The 17983-nt window shown below is 39.5% G+C and overlaps 1 protein-coding gene across 4 annotated transcripts in view; it reads right to left on the reverse strand.

Annotated features, from left to right (window-relative positions):
* LOC113467860 overlaps positions 1 to 17983 on the reverse strand; it is a 56400-nt gene that overhangs the window by 37337 nt on the left and 1080 nt on the right. The window lies entirely within an intron of this gene.

Below are 17983 nucleotides of genomic sequence, written 5' to 3' on the forward strand. Positions count from 1 at the left end.
ATAATAATGAGAAAATAGAAAGTAAAAAAAAAAGTATTTAGATAGTTATAGGTAAGCAAGAACAAGCGGGGCCCGTCCCTCCGGGAATTTTTTGATTTTGGTTAAAGATAATCAGTATTTATGTACCTACCTATTTTATTTAATATTCAAAGAAAAAAGAAAAAAAACCTTAAAAATAATCTTTTAGATTTCAGAAGAAGAAAGCTGTTTTCTGTTTTACATTGCCCTGGGGCTGGCTTATGGTACACAGGTAGGTAGGTAGGTAGGTAAGAAGTTACCTACAATGCAGAAAATGGAATGGACATAGGTATGCTTAGGTACTGGGTTGAACAATATTACAAAATAATAATAACAACTTTAACTTAAATGCAAATCTAGTTATAAAAGAAATCATTAGATACTTCGAAGGTCCCTTAAAATTCTTCTTTTTTGTTAAATAATCAGAGTCTTTCAGCCCCATATCGTTTTGGCTAGTGGTCCTTTACTGAAATTCCTACCCCAATAACTTCCATGATCAATCATATAGCTATTAGATGGTCTCTTTTCTCATGTCTACCTACATACCTAATAATTTAGAAGTTACAGTTTTTACCATTGTGTTGTAGGTACTTACCTACCAACACTCTGCCTATATTAGAGGGACAAGGACTCTGATTGTTATAGTTTTCCTCTGTAAATAACGTTCAATAAATAAAAAAAAAAAAAATCATTAGATAAGCATTTCAATAGTTGTTAGTGACATCAAAAGATATTACGGGAAATGCAACGTTCCGCAGCCCAGATAGGAGGATTCACTTGAGAGACAAGGATAAAAGCTTGGGTCCATTTTATAGAGCACCAATTAATCCCCAAATCCACAGACCGATAAAGATGTTAAACATGAGCCGATAAGGTGTTACCTGAACATGAGCCTAAGATGTTTAAATATGAAGTGTTAAACACGAGCCTAAGGCGTTGAAGATGAGAGTTGTTCTTGTAATTTATCTTGGAATTCTTGGCACTTGGTAGGCAGAACTGTAACTGTACCATTCTTTACGACGTATTAGTATGTCGAGAAAGAAGTTAAAAAAGAATATGGGAAGGGGGGATAAAGAAGACCGAAAAATGTCCAGAATAATATAACTTTTATAAATAGGTAGGTAACAACATATAAAACACATACAAGAAGCAAAGCGTTATAGAGTAAGTGTGTGTGTGTGTGAGAGAGAGAGAGAGAGACGGATAACAGCAATATGCTCTTGAGAAAATTAGCATAGCCAATGGAGGAAAGGCAGGATGGGATGGTAGGATGGCAGAAGGATGGTTGAAAGATGGTGGAAGGGAAGATGGTAGAAGGATGGTGGATGGTAGCAGGATGGTATAGTTGGTATTATGATGAAGAACTTGTCAGGATTGTGGAAATTGCAGAATCATGTGTGCGGTGAAAAAGAAGACTTATGTAAATAAGTATAAAATTATGGGTGGGAATGGGTGGGAGGGAGATGGGTGATGGGTATGAGGGTGTAGGAGGGAGAAGGGAGGGTACTATGAAAGAGAAGAGTTTGAAATGAGGGCGGGAGGGCTTCCGAGAGAGTATGTGGGTGTGAAGTAGGGGAGATTGGGGCAGAACCGGGTTTTTACCCTGGGACCATGGAGCAAAACCGAATAGTTTGACGTTTTCTTTTTTTTTTTTAAGAGGTTTGACAGAGGGAACTGTAACTGCTATGGTCTTATCGTCCCGAAATCGAAGAGAGAAGGAAGACATTGCCTGTATGATGTTCTCACTTTCTTCATTTGGTCATGTCGATCCTCTTCCAAAGTCATGTCTATTTATAACTTTAGGACTTTTTGTATATTTTATTGAAATAAAGGTCGGTAGATTTTTAACATGCTTGATTTGCTTGATACATATCTAGGTAGGTAGTCTTTTTTTTTTCTTAAATGCGATGTTGCCAAAAACGGAAACTAATGTTGTTCATGCGAGCAATGTGTGTTCAGCTGGCAACACCCTATCCTTTCTTCGGCCCATAATTATTTCAAATTTTTGCGCTAAAACGCGATTCGAATAAAGCATTGTTTTTTTTTTTTTTCAGTTTACCCATTTCTCCTGCTTACAAGTCCTGTTTATTCAGGATTGAATGGTAATGCACACCTAATATTCCTTCTGGAAGAGACATAAAGACCAGGGCCGTATGCAGAACTTTGTCAAAGGGCTATCCCTCGGCCTTCTCCCTAAATAAGGCCCTGATAAGGACTGCGAGTATGATTTGTTGCGTATAAGGCATCAAACTTTAATTAGAAGGGCGTGACATTGCGTGCTACCCAGAACGTTATTGGGGAGGCTCCCCATATCCTATGGCTCTACAGGTCTACATTATCATAGAGCAGCCATTCTCAACCTTGTTTCGCTCGTGTACCCCTTGGGTTCCCGGATTTAATCTCACGTACCCCCGCCACATCATAATGAGTACCGGGTACCCATACCTAGGTTGATGTGTACCATTACTATACTGAGTTCTAAACACACTCAGTACATTTTTTTTTTTTTCAAGAGGTTTGACAGAGGGAACTGTAACTGCTATGGTCTTATCGTCCCGAAATCGAAGAGAGAAGGAAGACATAGTCAAGTACGTTAAATTTAGCGTCGTGCATTAATTTTATTAAACAGGGAACGATATCTGTGACAAGCATTTATTCTTAACACAATATTAAAATTCCGGTTTGCCAGCCTAGTTAGCTTAGTTGGTAGTGCCTCTGCCTTGTAAGCGCTAGGCCGCGGGTTCGATTCCCGCCCGGGGCGGATTTTATCCTGATGGGATAATGTTCGTTCTCGAAACGGCTGGCTTTCTCCTATCCTGTCTTCCTTCTCTCTTCGATTTCGGGACGATAAGACCGGAGGCTGGCTTTCTCCTATCCTGTCTTCCTTCTCTCTTCGATTTCGGGACGATAAGACCATAGCAGTTACAGTTCCCATCGTAGGCTTTCTCCTATCCTGTCTTCCTTCTCTCTTCGATTTCGGGACGATAACTAGCAGTTACAGTTCCCTCTGCTTTCTTCCACCTGGCTTCCTTCTCTCTTCGATTTCGGGACGATAAGACCATAGCAGTTACAGTTCCCTCTGTCAAACCTCTTTAAAATGGTTCGATTCCCGCCCGGGGCGGATTTTATCCTGATGGGATAATGTTCGTTCTCGGAACGGCTGGCTTTCTCCTATCCCTCTCTTCCTTCTCTGATTTTGGGACGATAAGACCATAGCAGTTACAGTTCCCTCTGTCAAACCTCTTAACAAAAAAATACATGTGTTTTTTTTTTTTATCCTGATGGGATAATGTTCGTTCTCGGAACGGCTGGCTTTCTCCTATCCTGTCTTCCTTCTCTCTTCGATTTCTCTAGCAGTCACAGTTCCCTCTGTCAAACCTCTTTAAAAAAAAACTTGATATTTGCATTCGCTTAAAAAAGTACAGTTACGGAACGGCTGGCTTTCTCCTATCCTGTCTTCCTTCTCTCTTCGATTTCGGGACGATAAGACCATAGCAGTTACAGTTCCCCCTGGCTTTCTCCTATCCTGTCTTCCTTCTCTCTTCGATTTCGGGACGATAAGACCATAGCAGTTACAGTTCCCTCTGTGTTCCTATCCTGTCTTCCTTCTCTCTTCGATTTCGGGACGATAAGACCATAGCAGTTACAGTTCCCTCTGTCGGCAGGCTTTCTCCTATCCTGTCTTCCTTCTCTCTTCGATTTCGGGACGATAATCGCTTTCTCCTATCCTGTCTTCCTTCTCTCTTCGATTTCGGGACGATAAGACCATAGCAGTTACAGTTCCCTCTGTCAACTTTCTTCCACCTGGCTTCCTTCTCTCTTCGATTTCGGGACGATTAGACCATAGCAGTTACAGTTCCCTCTGTCAAACCTCTAAAAAAAAAAAAAAAATAATTCCGGTTTGGCTTTTCAGGCGGCATCACGCGACTTCGCGCTGAAGTCACGCCACGACGATTTCAATGTGCGACTAGTATACTTAACATGATGATGCCCATACTAGATGCAACGTAAGGTGGGCAGACCACCTACAGCCAGTGGAGTAGGAGGGAACTTTATTATGGTGAACGTACCAACTGGCGTACAAGGTTAGTCCAAATGAATAGCGCGAATTAAACACCAGTGGCGGAGCCCATAGCACAGAGCTCTCCAAAAAGGATTATTATTATCATCCTGAATGTGAGGAGAGAAGGAACGAAAGAAAGAACGAAAAGAGGATAGAAGAAAGTCAGCCATCCCCAGAGCGAACTCCATCTGTTTGGGATAAAATCGGCCAAGGGCGGGAGTCACACCCACGGCCTAGCGCTTACAAGGTAGACATGCTACCAACCAAGCTAACTAGGCTGACGATCCAATCAATATGCAATATCAGTCCCTATTGTCCATTTTGCCTAATAGATCAGTTAGCGGCACGATAATTCAATCAATTTGTGGAAAACAATCAAAATAATGGCGAGTCCATCTGTTTGGGATAAAATCGGCCAAGGGCGGGAATCACACCCACGGCCTAGGGCTTACAAGGTAGACATGCTACCAACCAAGCTAACTAGGCTGACGATCCAATCAATATGCAATACCAGTCCCTATTGTCCATTTTGCCTAATAGATCAGTTAGCGGCACGATAATTCAATCAATTTGTGGAAAACAATCAAAATAATGGCGAGCTATTGCCATAATCGAAAACAATCAAGAGTTGAATATAAATCAAGCATCAAAGCAAGCGATTGAAAACAATGGACCAATCAAATTAGCTAATATCTAGGAACAAAATCAATCACATATGAGTTTAAATCGATCAAAATAATCAAATTATGAATCAATGAATTTATTGTTCAAATGTATCAATTTGGGAGTTCAGGTATGATTCATTGGGATGCTATTAAAGACGAATTGAGACACGGTTGGTCCATCGCTCATCATACAGAAGGTAATGGGTTCGATTCCTCTCATCGACAAAGAAAGATAGGAAGAAAGAATCAAAGAACGAAAAATGGGAAAGAAAGAAAGACAGTGTACTCGTGGGTATTTCAAAATATCTGAACAAAATATTTTCTGTTCTAGTGATGATGAGTCCATATTGTTTTTGAGTTGACCCAGTAAGTAAGTACTTCTGTAGTTATCTACATCTATGAATGAGAAGTAAGAATAAGAATTATCTAAGTAAGTAATAAGTACCTAATACCCTGAGTACTTACTAAATACGTATACATATTAATCATCAGTTTAATTTCTACTTGACAGTAGAGAGCTGACAAGACCGGTGATTACTTGATTAGATCAGTGGTTCCCAAACTTTTTTCTACGCGGCCCCCTTTTTTTGTGAACGCTCCGCGGCCCCTTTACTGTATTTTATGTGATCTTCCCGGGGGTCTTGAAGTCCTTAACGGCCCCCGAGGAGGCGCGGACCCCAGATTGGGAATCACTGGGTTAGATAGTGGATAGCGCCTACTCACAATAACTAGGTAATGAGTATTAGGTACAGCTAGGTAATGAGTAGGTACAGCTAGGTAATGAGTATAGGTACAGCTAGGTAATGAGTAGGTACAGCTAGGTAATTAGCTAGGAATGTCCTACTACACTGAAGTCCTATTAGAGTGGGTAGGACAGGCTATTTGAATGGTCAATTTACCGGAGCAGAGAGAGAGAGGGAGAGATTCGAGAGAGAGAGAGAGAGAGAGAGAGAGAGAGAGAGAGAGAGAGAGAGAGAGAGAGAGAGAGAGAGAGAGAGAGATTTGACGTAATTCGTAGATATTTTCTTATCCTAAATTTTGCTGAACGCTAAAGTGAGCAAAATAAAATAGAGTGCCGCAGGCGAAATTTTTGAAAATTTTGCTAGATATTTTCGTAAAAGAAATTGATAACAGATAAAAACGTTCAGAGAGATCAGTTATCAGTTTGTGCTAGCGATTCGACCGTATAGTGTCGACATGAAACACTGAATTCTAAACTTGAACTTGTGAGTGTTTTTTTCGTTGAAATCTTAACTTTTGAGTGTCTTCCCTAAGGAACCATGGTGTACTGTACGGGAGTTTTGCATCGCCAGGTTAGTTTACCTCAATGGATACCTACTTACCTACCATGATCTGCCTGTGCAATTTTCGCACTTCAATTTAACCTCTGACAGGGGAGTTGGCATGCTTTCAAAGATGTTTGAATTGAATTTTCACTCGAGTTGTTGTCGATTAAAAACTTTCTTGTGAGGTTTGCCCTTTTTGTCAACCTTAAGGTCAAGTTTGTGTTTGGCAAAATTGACCCACCTATGTCCACTGTCCACCTTTTCTATGATTGTCAGAAGAAAGACAATCCAGGTACATGACAGCTTAAATGACGACATAAATTGGTCACAAATAATGCTTAAATTGGTACTTGTGCAGAAGTCACGTACCTACTTATGTGGAATATTGCTACCAAAGGAACTGGCACAAACAAGCAGTGACCAGTGTTATTATAGGGTTAGGTTAAATGCAAGAAGGAGTTTTCTGACATAAATTGGTCACAAATAATGCTTAAATTGGTACTTGTGTAGAAGTCACGTCCGTGGAATATTGCTACCAAAGGAACTGGCACAAGCAAGCAGTGACCAGTGTTATTATAGGGTTAGGTTAAATGCAAGAAGGAGTTTTCACAATTAGAGCAGTGATTAGTGTTATTATAGGGTTAGGTTAAATACAAAAAGGAGCTTTTTTTTTGCACGAATGTGCCTTCTGCATAATTACCAAATTATTTCCCCTCAGGTTCCATGGAAGAAGTTGTGCGGAGAAATTCAGCAGAGATGTTTCCACCAGTCCCCGATTGCCTATGCCTCGGGCAAAGTGGCAATGAGCAAGTTCGACAAGGCCCCACTTCCCTACGCTAAGCTTGAACAGAACCTGCAAGTTATTCGGAAACGGTAAGTGTGTGAAGAACTGTGATATATTTGTATTCTGCAGTTTTTTAGTTTGAAACTTTGTCAATTAGATAGGTAACTTACTCTTCTTCTTCCTCACCTTCCCGTATTCAGACAGGGTTGGTCAGTCTCTCAATCTTTGGGCTCACATTTAGGTTGGCAACAATTTTTTTTTTTTTTTTTATGAAAGAAGGCCCTTTGCACTCAACCTTTTGCTATTTCTTTTACAAATGGAAATTTCAGGCTTTTATCCCCCTGTTTAAAGTCTCCCAGCCAGACTAAGCTGGTCTACTCCCTGTTTAAAATCCCCCAGCCAGAAGGTAGGTAATTTTGACCATTTGTGGACTCATCTAGCTACAATTTAGCTAATGTAGAGTTTGATTGTAATTGACTGTGGCTCACCTTAAGCACTACATAACCAAGGTAGGCAAAGTATGTAGAAGACTTAAGAGAATTAAGGTGGTACCTACCTAAGAAGCTGGCTGGGGCATATTTTAAGAAGAGACTGTATACAGAGAAGAATCATGGAAGGAAGAATTGAAGGAACGAGATCGAGAGGAAGGAAGAAATTCGGAATGCTGACGGACATATTGAAAGGAAGGACATTTGAAGAAATAAAGGACGAAGCACAAGATCGTGAGAGATGGAGAAGAGGAACCTAAATCAAGAAAACAGTTGAAGTTATGATGTTACCTGTTCCAGAACAGATTTACTAGTATATATATATACCTATCTAGTAGGCAATAGATAGGTGTAGGAAGTAAATTCAGTGGTGTGTCAGAAAAATAATATTATTTGTGATAAAAGAACTTTTGCCATTAATTGAGCTATGATCAAATTATGTATTTCGATCACTATTACATCAGTCCACTGGCAGCTTATCAATTTGGCCTGATAACATTGCTCTAGTAAAAATCTATGCCACTGATCACCCATCACTACTTAAACCCGCCCCGGACGGGAATCGAACCCGCGGCCTAGCGCTTACAAGGTAGACGCGCCACCAACCAAGCTAACTAGGCTGGCTACCGGCCAACGTTTGATACACTTCTAGTGGATTTCACCAATGATTTAATGAGAGATTTCACTAACGGGGGAATTTTTGATCATCCAAAAAGGAGTTTTTAATAATACAAAAAGGAGAAAGGAGTTTTCAATGATTCAAAAGGGAGTTTTTATGGAATATACCTTGTTTATACTACCAGCATAGGACTGAAAAGTCCCTTTACCCTCGCAGTGTAAACAAGGTCTTATATATTTGATTGGTAATATAATAACATGTTCTTATAATATAAGATTACATTTTATGGAAAAAATAAACCAGACCTTAAAAAAAAAAAAAAAAAAAAAAAAAAAAAAAAAGAGGGGTTTTTTTAAAATCTCTTTGTTAAAAAAGGAGTTTTTAATAATCCAAAAAGGTGTTTTTAACTATCCAAAAAGGAGGAGTTTTTTAAAACTCCTGTTTGGATCATTAAAAATTCTCCCATTAGTTAAATCTTTCATTAAGTCATAGGTGAAATCCACCATTCTTCTTTTTCTTCGCCTCAAGATAGGTACCTACCTACTAAAGGAATAAACAATACTCGTCTTGTATGTAAAATTCGAGGAAATCAGGCTGTATGTCGTAAATTATTGGTGTAAAAAAAGTGGATATAACTTTCGAAATTTTTTGATATTGGCTTGTTACAAGCGCATATTTCGTGAACCATCATTCCTAGAACCCTTACATGTACACCGATTGATTTCTCGTGAAAAGTTACATAGGAAAGACTCCTTGGTCATCTTAAATACTCTAATGGAAACTCTTGTAAAAAAAAAATCATGTTGAAATATTTGGAGAGATCACAGAGAGGAGAGAGAGAGCAGAGAGAACCTTCCAGTCTGAAAGCAGAAAAGAGAATGAGCTCTGACAAAAATCTAGGTCTGAAGAAACCTCCCCTTGACCCCCTACTACCAAAAACCATGTAGGGGGTCAGGGGAAATGTAGGGGGTTGAGGGGAGGATTCTCCTACATTTTGACCATAGGTTTGAAGTTTGGAATTAATTTACTCATTTCCCCTTCATTTTCATAAGTAGAAGGTCCTCATCGATTCTTCTGTGATAAGTCACCTATTCGCGGTTTGCTCGTGGTATTCGCGGTTGGCTCGCGGTATCTGCAGTTGTTCGCGGTATTCGCGGATTGTTCGCGGTATCCGCGGTTTGTTCGCGGTATCCGCGGATTGTTCACGGTATCCGCGGTTTGTTCGCGTTATCCGCGGTTTGTTCGCGGTATATTTGGGGTCGGCGTTTCCATCTTGTATTCTACTCCTCCATTTCCGTCTATCCAATGCTTCCTCTTTTCTCCATCCCTTCTCTCTAAGGTCCTCCCTCCACTTTATCTCTCCATCTCATTTTCGGCCTACCCCTTCTTCTTTTGCTCCCTATACCTAAACTCTCTACTCTCTTTCCCACATACTCATAGTCTCTTCTCTCTACATGTCCAAACCACCTCAATCTGCTCTCCACTTAGTAATGCTGTGATATCCACAAAGGTCGTGAAAAAGCTCTCTGCTTTACCTCAAAGAATTAGAAATTTGATTTTGTTTCCACCCTGTATTTGTAGAGATGTCAGTAGGTAGGTATCTCTAAGCTTGGTCCATCAAAGATTTGTTCATCTTTTAGGAACTCAAAATAAACTTTTCCATCATAGGGAGGTTAACAAAGTTCCATCTAAACATAATGTTAGACTTGTAGGAGTGGAATTTGTGAATCATGATCTATTTATATTTCTTCTCTAACTTTTAGCCAGGTGAGGTTGCTATGAAAAAGTGACTGCATTATCAAATTTATGAGTCATTAGAATATCATTTCAAGTTCAAGTTTAGTCAAGTTGTTGTTGTTGTTTTTGTTGATGTTGTTGTTGTTGTTGTTGTTGTTGTTGTTAACGTCAATGACAACGTTAGGCACTCGTTCTAGAGGTCCAGGAAATTTGTGTATGAGTAAATTTACCTACGTATAAGTAAGTGTAAGTATATACTTATCCAGTTTGAACCTTAACACAAGGTTGTTAACATACATCAGTAGGTATATACCTACATTTTAAAAAAAAAGTACAAAGCAAAGAATAAACAGGAAAAGCAAATGTTTTGCGTTGCATCCTTGTCACATTTGTGAACAACATACCAAATTTCAAGTCTCTAGCTCATACCGTCCCCGAAATATTGTTAAAATACACCGAAAACCGCCAAAAAGCGGTAAAATGCCGCCAAGCGTTGCACCAGTCTTAACCAAAAGTTTCGTGTCGCATCCTTGTCACATATGATGTTCTGCATTTGAGGTTGTGGTTATGTAGGTACCGGGTTGAGATAGGCGAGGTTGGTGAACTAACCTTGTTTTTAAGTTACCACTCCCATGCCAAACTGTAGAAACAATATCCGGTCTCATCCCAACCCGGTACAACCTGTACTGCTTTCTATGCTATCACAAGCTCTCCCAGATGTGCAAAGGTCGAACACCCTTGGTCGGCGCTACCGCTACCTATAGAACATACTATCGCTCAGTTATGCACAACATTCACTTCCTACTTCACAACTTTACATTTCCTCAAAACAAAGATTAGAAATATTGCTGAGCAAAGTACCCGATGAAAACAAAGTGAAATTAAAACAGAAGTACCTAATGATGAAAACAAAATAAAACTAGGTATAAGATAAGTACCTAATGATGGAAAATAAAATTATTAAAAGATAACTACCTAATTTTGAAAACAAAGTGAAATTCATACGTAACACAAATAGAAATATGGGAAAAAACTCATGATAAAAGCAAAAAAAATGCCTCTGTTTTCACTGGATCTGGGATTATCCATCAGGTATTTAAAAAGAAGAAAGAACTGCCTTTTTTTTATTTCTTAATGCCCATCCCGTAGTATATCTCTCATCAGATGGGCGAGAAGACACAATACTTCCCATTTAGGTGCTGGGTTTAGATGTTAGTTTGTTTGAATGTTTAATTGTTCCGATATAACTCCCGATTGCCTGGTCATTTCGTAGCAATGGAACAACTGACTCGTGTGGTCTGTGTTGTAGCATGCCCATCCCGTAATAGTAGGTATGTACATAGTAGGTATGTACATATTATCACTTATTAGGTACATGGGTACGAGACATTAATCACTGATTAGCTATAATTTTATTGTTATTGTGTATCTTTTTACTGGTAGCCTAGTTAATTTGTTGCCTGTTTGCCCTTTGATTTATTTTTTACTCTCTCAATCGAGACAACCTTTGAGCTTGGGACTGGGATTAGCCAATGCGGAAATTTCAAAGGTCATTGTTGAGAGCTGTGAGGAGCCCCTAGCTGCGATTGTGCAGTCATAGGAATTTATCTCCTTGGTTACGGTCATGCTATGGGCATAGTATACCGGTCAGCCATGCTATGATGTAGCTAGATAAAAAAACAAAGCAGGGTTTATACGCGACCCGGAAAAGTCATGGAATCTGAAAATCGGCCAAAAAGTCATGGAAAACCGTGAAAATTTGAAGAAAACCTGGAAAAGTCATGGAATTTGCCATCCGGTCAAATATGAAAAAAGTATTGAAAAATTCAAATTTAATACATATCAAGTATTTCCGAAAAACGGTCTGCGGTGCATTCCCCCCCTAACAAAGGGGTAATCTTGCTTTTTTTTTTCAAGTACCTCCGCCCCCTAATTTTCTGGAAAACTCATGGACATATTCTGGAAAAGTCATGGAATTTTATTCCGGGAAAGCAAAGCCCTGCAAAGGTGTATAGAGAAAAGAAACTTTTTTTTTCTTCAACAAAGGAGGTCTTATCGTCCTAAAATCGAAGAAAGACAGAATAGGAGAAAGCAAGCCGTTCTGAGAACGAATCTTATCTGTTTAGGATAAAGTGAACCTAAATGGGACGTATTGTGTCTCTTATCGCCCATCTGACGAGGGATGTATTACGGGATGGACATGCCGAACCTTATCTGTTTAGGATAAAGTGAACCTAAATGAGACGTATTGTGTCTCTTATCGCCCATCTGACGAGGGATGTATTACGGGATGGACATGCTACAACACAGACCACATGAGTCTAATGTAGCAGTTGTTTCATTGCTACGAAATAACCAGACAATCGGGAGTTATAGCGGAACAAATAACATTCAAACAAACTAACATCTAAAATTCTAAACCCATTGCAAAACGGTCAAGTTTAACTACGTTCGCTCAAAAAGCGGTGGCAAAAAAAAAAAAAAAAAAAAAAAAAAAAACTACTTTGGGACCCATCACACGGGGTGCACTTAGCCTCGTGAGGACAACAGAGTAGCTACTTTAATCGAGTAGCGTCAAATGTGGTCTAAGTTTTTTTCAGCGACCAGTGGTTATCAGTGTAAAAAGATCATTGAAATACGAAAATTGATTGCAAAGGAGGCACTTAGTAATGTATTGATATATACAAACAGCTAAGGTCTTATCATCATAAAAGTGAAGAGAGAGATGGATGACAGGATAGGAGAAAGCCAGCCGTTCCGAGAATGAACCTCGTCTGTTTAGGATAAAATCCGCCCCGGGCGGGAATCGAACCCACGACCTAGCGCTTACAAGGTAGGCGCGCTACCCTCCAAGCTAAGAAGGCTGGCCAGTGGTACTTTACTTACTTGATAACCATTTCATCTTTGAGTTGAAGCAAGGTGTTCCTCTGGAAGGAGAGAGTGGGTTGCTTATCATCATAAAAGTGAAGAGAGATGGATGACAGGATAGGAGAAAGCCAGCCGTTCCGAGAACGACCGTCATCTGTTTAGGATAAAATCCGCCTCGGGCGAGAATCGAACCCGCGACCTAGCGCTTACAAGGCAGGCGCGCTATCCTCCAAGCTAACTAGGCTGGCCAGTGGTACTTTACTTACTTGATAACCATTTCATCTTTGAGTTGAAGCAAGGTGTTCCTCTGGAAGTCTGAAACTTTGGATTTAGGCTCTAGGGACCTTAAAAGGTGTTTTGGCACTAAAAATTGACCATCGAAAATTTGATCCGATTACATTACTTTCCTTCCTATAGGATAAGATTACCTACTTGTTTTAATATTCTTGTAAAATAAACCTACAGCTTTAGCTGTGAATTTGTTCAAAATAGGGAAAGTAAAAAATCTTCATTACTAGTTACGCCTGGAAATAAAATACTTTCTAAACTTAGGTATGCAATGTCTCAAGCACATTGCGTAGCATAAGTAGGCAATGTGCTATACACAAAATAATTTCCAGGCGTTTTTTTACGCATTCAAAATTACTTCAATCAGCTGATTCCACGCTCCCCTTTTATCTGACGGATTTGAGTTTTGAGTTCAGACAAATTTGTAAAGTGTGCTGAGGAGAATACATGGGATGTAAAGTGTGAAACTAATTCATTAAGTTGAGCTGAAAATAACCAGAAGAACAAAAGAAGAATAAGCAAGTTAAAAGAATACCCTAAAAGTACATTAGTACTCAAAGGGCTTTATTCAGAAAGAGAATTAATTATTGTGAATTTGATGAATAAACTTCTCATTATTATTTATTAGGAACTAGCCGAAATCCTTAAGGCATGGCCGTTCATGTCACTCATCCATTTAATGGTCTTGCTCGGCGTAGCTTAACAAAAACGAACCGGAAAATAGCCTATAACCTTCACGGCAGTGCAAGCAATAAGTTGACAAAGTTTCATAGCAATCGGATGAGCGGTTTGGCCAGGCATAAAGTTCGAAAAAACACACAAAAACACACAACACAACATATACCTATTCATTTTATTAGATTGCAAGGGTAAATGCATGAAAGATTACGGATAAAGGTCCACTATAGCTCTTCAGAAAATAAGTCCGCTCAACATAATATATTTATAAATAGGTACATTTAAACAAAAATAAATTTATTGAACACATATATTGAGCTAAAGTATTTACATTTTTTAAAAGAACTGTTCCATTTAACGTGCTATCACCGCTCGCTAAAAAGCACACAGAGTAATTTCAATCATTGCATCGTCCCGAAATCGAAGAGAGAAGAAGGACAGAATAGGAGAAGGCCATCCGTTCCAAGAACGAATTTCATCTGTTTAGGATACCGTTTTCTACATGCAGGAATCGAACTTGCGATCTGTTACAGTTAGTCTGTCTCCACTCCAGACACCAAAGTTGCTACACCACAGATATTTCTGCCTCGTCTCACTTTGAAGTAACCCTGAAAATGACAACAGGAAACCCATTAGAAACATTACAGAACTGTGGTTGTGGTTATGTACCAGGTTGAGGGTTAAGATAGGCAAGGTTGGTAAACTTGCCTTGTTTTTAAGTTACCACTCCCATGCCAAACTGTAGAAACAATATCCTGTCTCAACTAGTCCTGTACTCCTGTCTCAACCCAACCCGGTACATGACCACAACCTGTAGTATGGTACCAAGCACGCACTTTTCATTTCGTACTTCAGAAAAGTTATAAAACGTACCTAATATCACCAAAGAAACTAAGAAAAAATAATAAATAAATAATAAAACTAAAAAGTTCCATGAGTACAGCTAGAGAGAGAAAGGGGGAAAGTGAAATGATTATTATAAAAAATATGTCAACTTTTTGGAAGCGAGTCAAAAAGAAGAAGAAAAAGAAAAATGTGTTCTTGGAAATTCGATTAGTTAGGTCTCTCACTCTCAGTTCAATCTAAAGAAGAGGGGAGTCGAAATTAGCGGAGATGCCAAAACTCCAGTTACCCAGGGCCGGATTAGCCCCCCGCGGGGCCCGGGGCAGTTTCAAAGGCGCGGGGCCCCCAGTTTGGGCTGATCGAACTTGAAATTCTCGTTCAATATTCGATCATTGATTTCACATGAGAGGTTAAATCAGTTGAATCGATTGAAGGTCCCATATCGATAGAACCAATGGCTTAGAACCAATGGCTAACCAATGGCATCAACTTTCGATGGAGAAATAAAATTGGTCTGCCTCCCGGATATCAGAGCTTCTGGCGGTACAACTTCAATAATTACCTACCACCAGTTCAATTCAGTCACTTTTATAACCATTAGTTGAAGTCAGGCGATTACTTAACACGCTGGTCAAACAGCATGTGAACTTTCTTCTAAGACTCACCTGTTGCCTGTTGAACACTGATTGATCGAATTACAGGGTAGTCCTTGTGATTCTTCTCATTAACATCATTATCCGGCTCAGTATTTTCAGCTTTTGGTTTTAATCCCATTCTTTGAAATTTTTGTAACAACATACCTAGGTAGGTACCGAATTTTATATTTAGTTTAATATTTGCCTTTTAATGTTGAGTAATTAGCTAATTAGGGAGTGTGGTAGAGATGGGTCCCATTTACCGTCAAAATGGGAGCGCTCGGCAGTGCGTCAGGCCAATCCGAGTTATTATTTTTCCTCTCATAGATAAAATCATAATAAATATGTACATGGTTACATATACTAGGAATACTCATGTTCATCAGTGATAGTAATACAATGTACCTATATGAATTAATAGTCATCTGTGTATCGTACCTACATTACATTACATTACATTGAAATGGGGATCTTTTCTGACGAAATTCCCGTGTGCGGAGTCCAGTATGTAGGACTATTGCACCTAAAAGTGTATCGTACATACTTACTAGGGATACAGTTTGGGTTTCTCAGAATATAAAATAGGTAATATGAATTATCATGTGTATATCTTCTAAAGGTGCTTGACTACAAGGTTTACCATCACTATGGCTTGATTATAATTATACAACAGAAGGGTACCGTTCCAGAGCTGAGGATAACGCAGCCTGCAGGCAGAGCTCAGGTTTTTGTTTAGGATTTCATAGGTTAAACCTAGGATGATCATAATCTTATGGATAAGATACAGACCCGAGATAGTGTGTATGGGGATAGATTATGTATAGAATCGGCTTTAAGCAAGGTACACACGATATGTCTACCACCGTGATGGTCTTCCACCTTAGTCTTTCGACGGATCATTGCTTATGGACACGATATTCGCGCAAATTTCAGGTCTCAACAAGAGAAAGTTGAACAAAAGTCGCGTACACACTCAACGATCTATCGAAAGTCCAGGTTAATAATAATAGTCCTCATTTATACTGCTCGCATAGGACTGAAAAGTCCCTTTACTCCAGCAGTGGGCTACTACTATTATACCGATTGTGGTCAAATTCTCAAATTATTTTGAGGATAAAATTCCATACCTCGACTGGCATTGAACTCACGCCCTCCTGTTTACCAGGCAAGCGTCTTGATCACTACACCATCGAGGCAGGTTGTTTCACGATATTTGCTCAAATTTCAAATCTAAACAAGAGAATTTTACGCACATATCGCGTACACACGCAACGATCTGTCGAAAGCGCAGGTTAGAAGAATGCGTCGGGAGACATTTGGTAGTGTGTCCGATTGTTTTCAAATTCTCAAATTATTTCGAGGATAAAATTCCATACCTCGACTGGCATTGAACTCACGCCCTCCTGTTTACCAGGCAAGCGTCTTGATCACTACACCATCGAGGCAGGTTGTTTCACGATATTTGCTCAAATTTCAAATCTAAACAAGAGAATTTTACGCACATATCGCGTACACACGCAACGATCTGTCGAAAGCGCAGGTTAGAAGAATGCGTCGGGAGACATTTGGTAGTGTGTGTAGTACACACGCAACGATCTGTCGATCTGAAAGCGCAGGTTAGAAGACTGCGTCGGGAGACATTTGGTAGTGTGTACCGAGCTTTAGAAAACCTTGAAATACTTCTACGCTGTAGGCATGTGGAACTTTCTGGTATGGTGCCATAGCATATGATAGCATGCTCGTCTTTCATAGCATGCCTGTATGATGTTCTCACTTTCTCCATTTGGTCATGTCAAGCCTCTTCTAAAGTCATGTCTATTTATAACTTTAAGACTTTTTGTATATTTTATTGAAATAAAGGTCGGTAGATTTTTAACATGCTTGATTTGCTTGATACATATCTAGTTTTTTTATTTATTATTATTATTATTATTATTATTATTATTTTTTTTTTTTTTTATTTTTTTTTTTATCATTTTTTCTAGTTAAATAATTTCTCGTTCAGCTGGCAACACCCCATCCCTTCTTCGGCCCATAATTATTTCGAAATTTTGCGCTAAAACGCGATTCGAATAAAGCATTGTTTTTTTTCAGTTCACCCATTTCTCCTGCTTACAAGTCCTGTTTATTCAGGATTGAATGGTAAAGCACACCTAATACTCCTTCTGGAGGAGACATAAAGACCAGGGCCGTATCTAGAACTTTGTCAAAGGGCTATCCCTCGGCCTTCTCCCTAAATAAGGCCCTGATAAGGACTACGAGTATCATTTGTTGCGTATAAGGCATCAAACTTCAATTAGAAGGGCGTGACATTGCGTGCTACCCAGAACGTTATTAGGGAGGCTCCCCATATCCTATGGCTCTACAGGTCTACATTATCATAGAGCAGCCATTCTCAACCTTGTTTCGCTCACGTACCCCTTGGGTACCCGGATTTAATCTCACGTACCCCCGCCACCATCATAATGAGTACCCCCGAGGGTCTCTCGCGTACCCCCGGTTGAGAATCGCTGTCATAGAGAGTTCTAATTCTGTCCCCCCCTATGGTAGAAGACAAAGTCATCATTATCATCACCACCACCATTATCATTATTATTTAGGTGGGCATTTCGTAATTTTGTTTGATTTGCAGAGTTGTTGTTGTTTTTTTTTGTTTTTGTTTTTTTGTTTTTTTTTTTTTTTTTTTTTTGCATAGCAATCTTCGTGGCCGATTGGGTATCACACTAGGCTTGCACGTCGGAGGTCCCAGCGAGGTCAAAGTTTTTTCGGTTCTGTGCTTCGAGTTCCGGGTGCACTCAGCCTCGTGAGGAAAATTGAGTAGCTACTTTAATCGAATAGCGGCATGACCAGAGTAAAGAGATTGATATGGAAATTGATTGCAAAGGAGGCACTTACACCCATATTTATGATCAAAATGCTGGCTCTTAAGTTCGTGCTAAGCATAGTCTCAAGGCATTTGATTGGTCAATTTTGACTTGCCCGAAAATCAGTGATAAGATGTAGCCCATTCA

Source organism: Diaphorina citri, unplaced genomic scaffold, assembly GCF_000475195.1.
Source record: "Diaphorina citri unplaced genomic scaffold, Diaci psyllid genome assembly version 1.1 scaffold570, whole genome shotgun sequence".
Classification (NCBI taxonomy): domain Eukaryota; kingdom Metazoa; phylum Arthropoda; class Insecta; order Hemiptera; family Psyllidae; genus Diaphorina; species Diaphorina citri.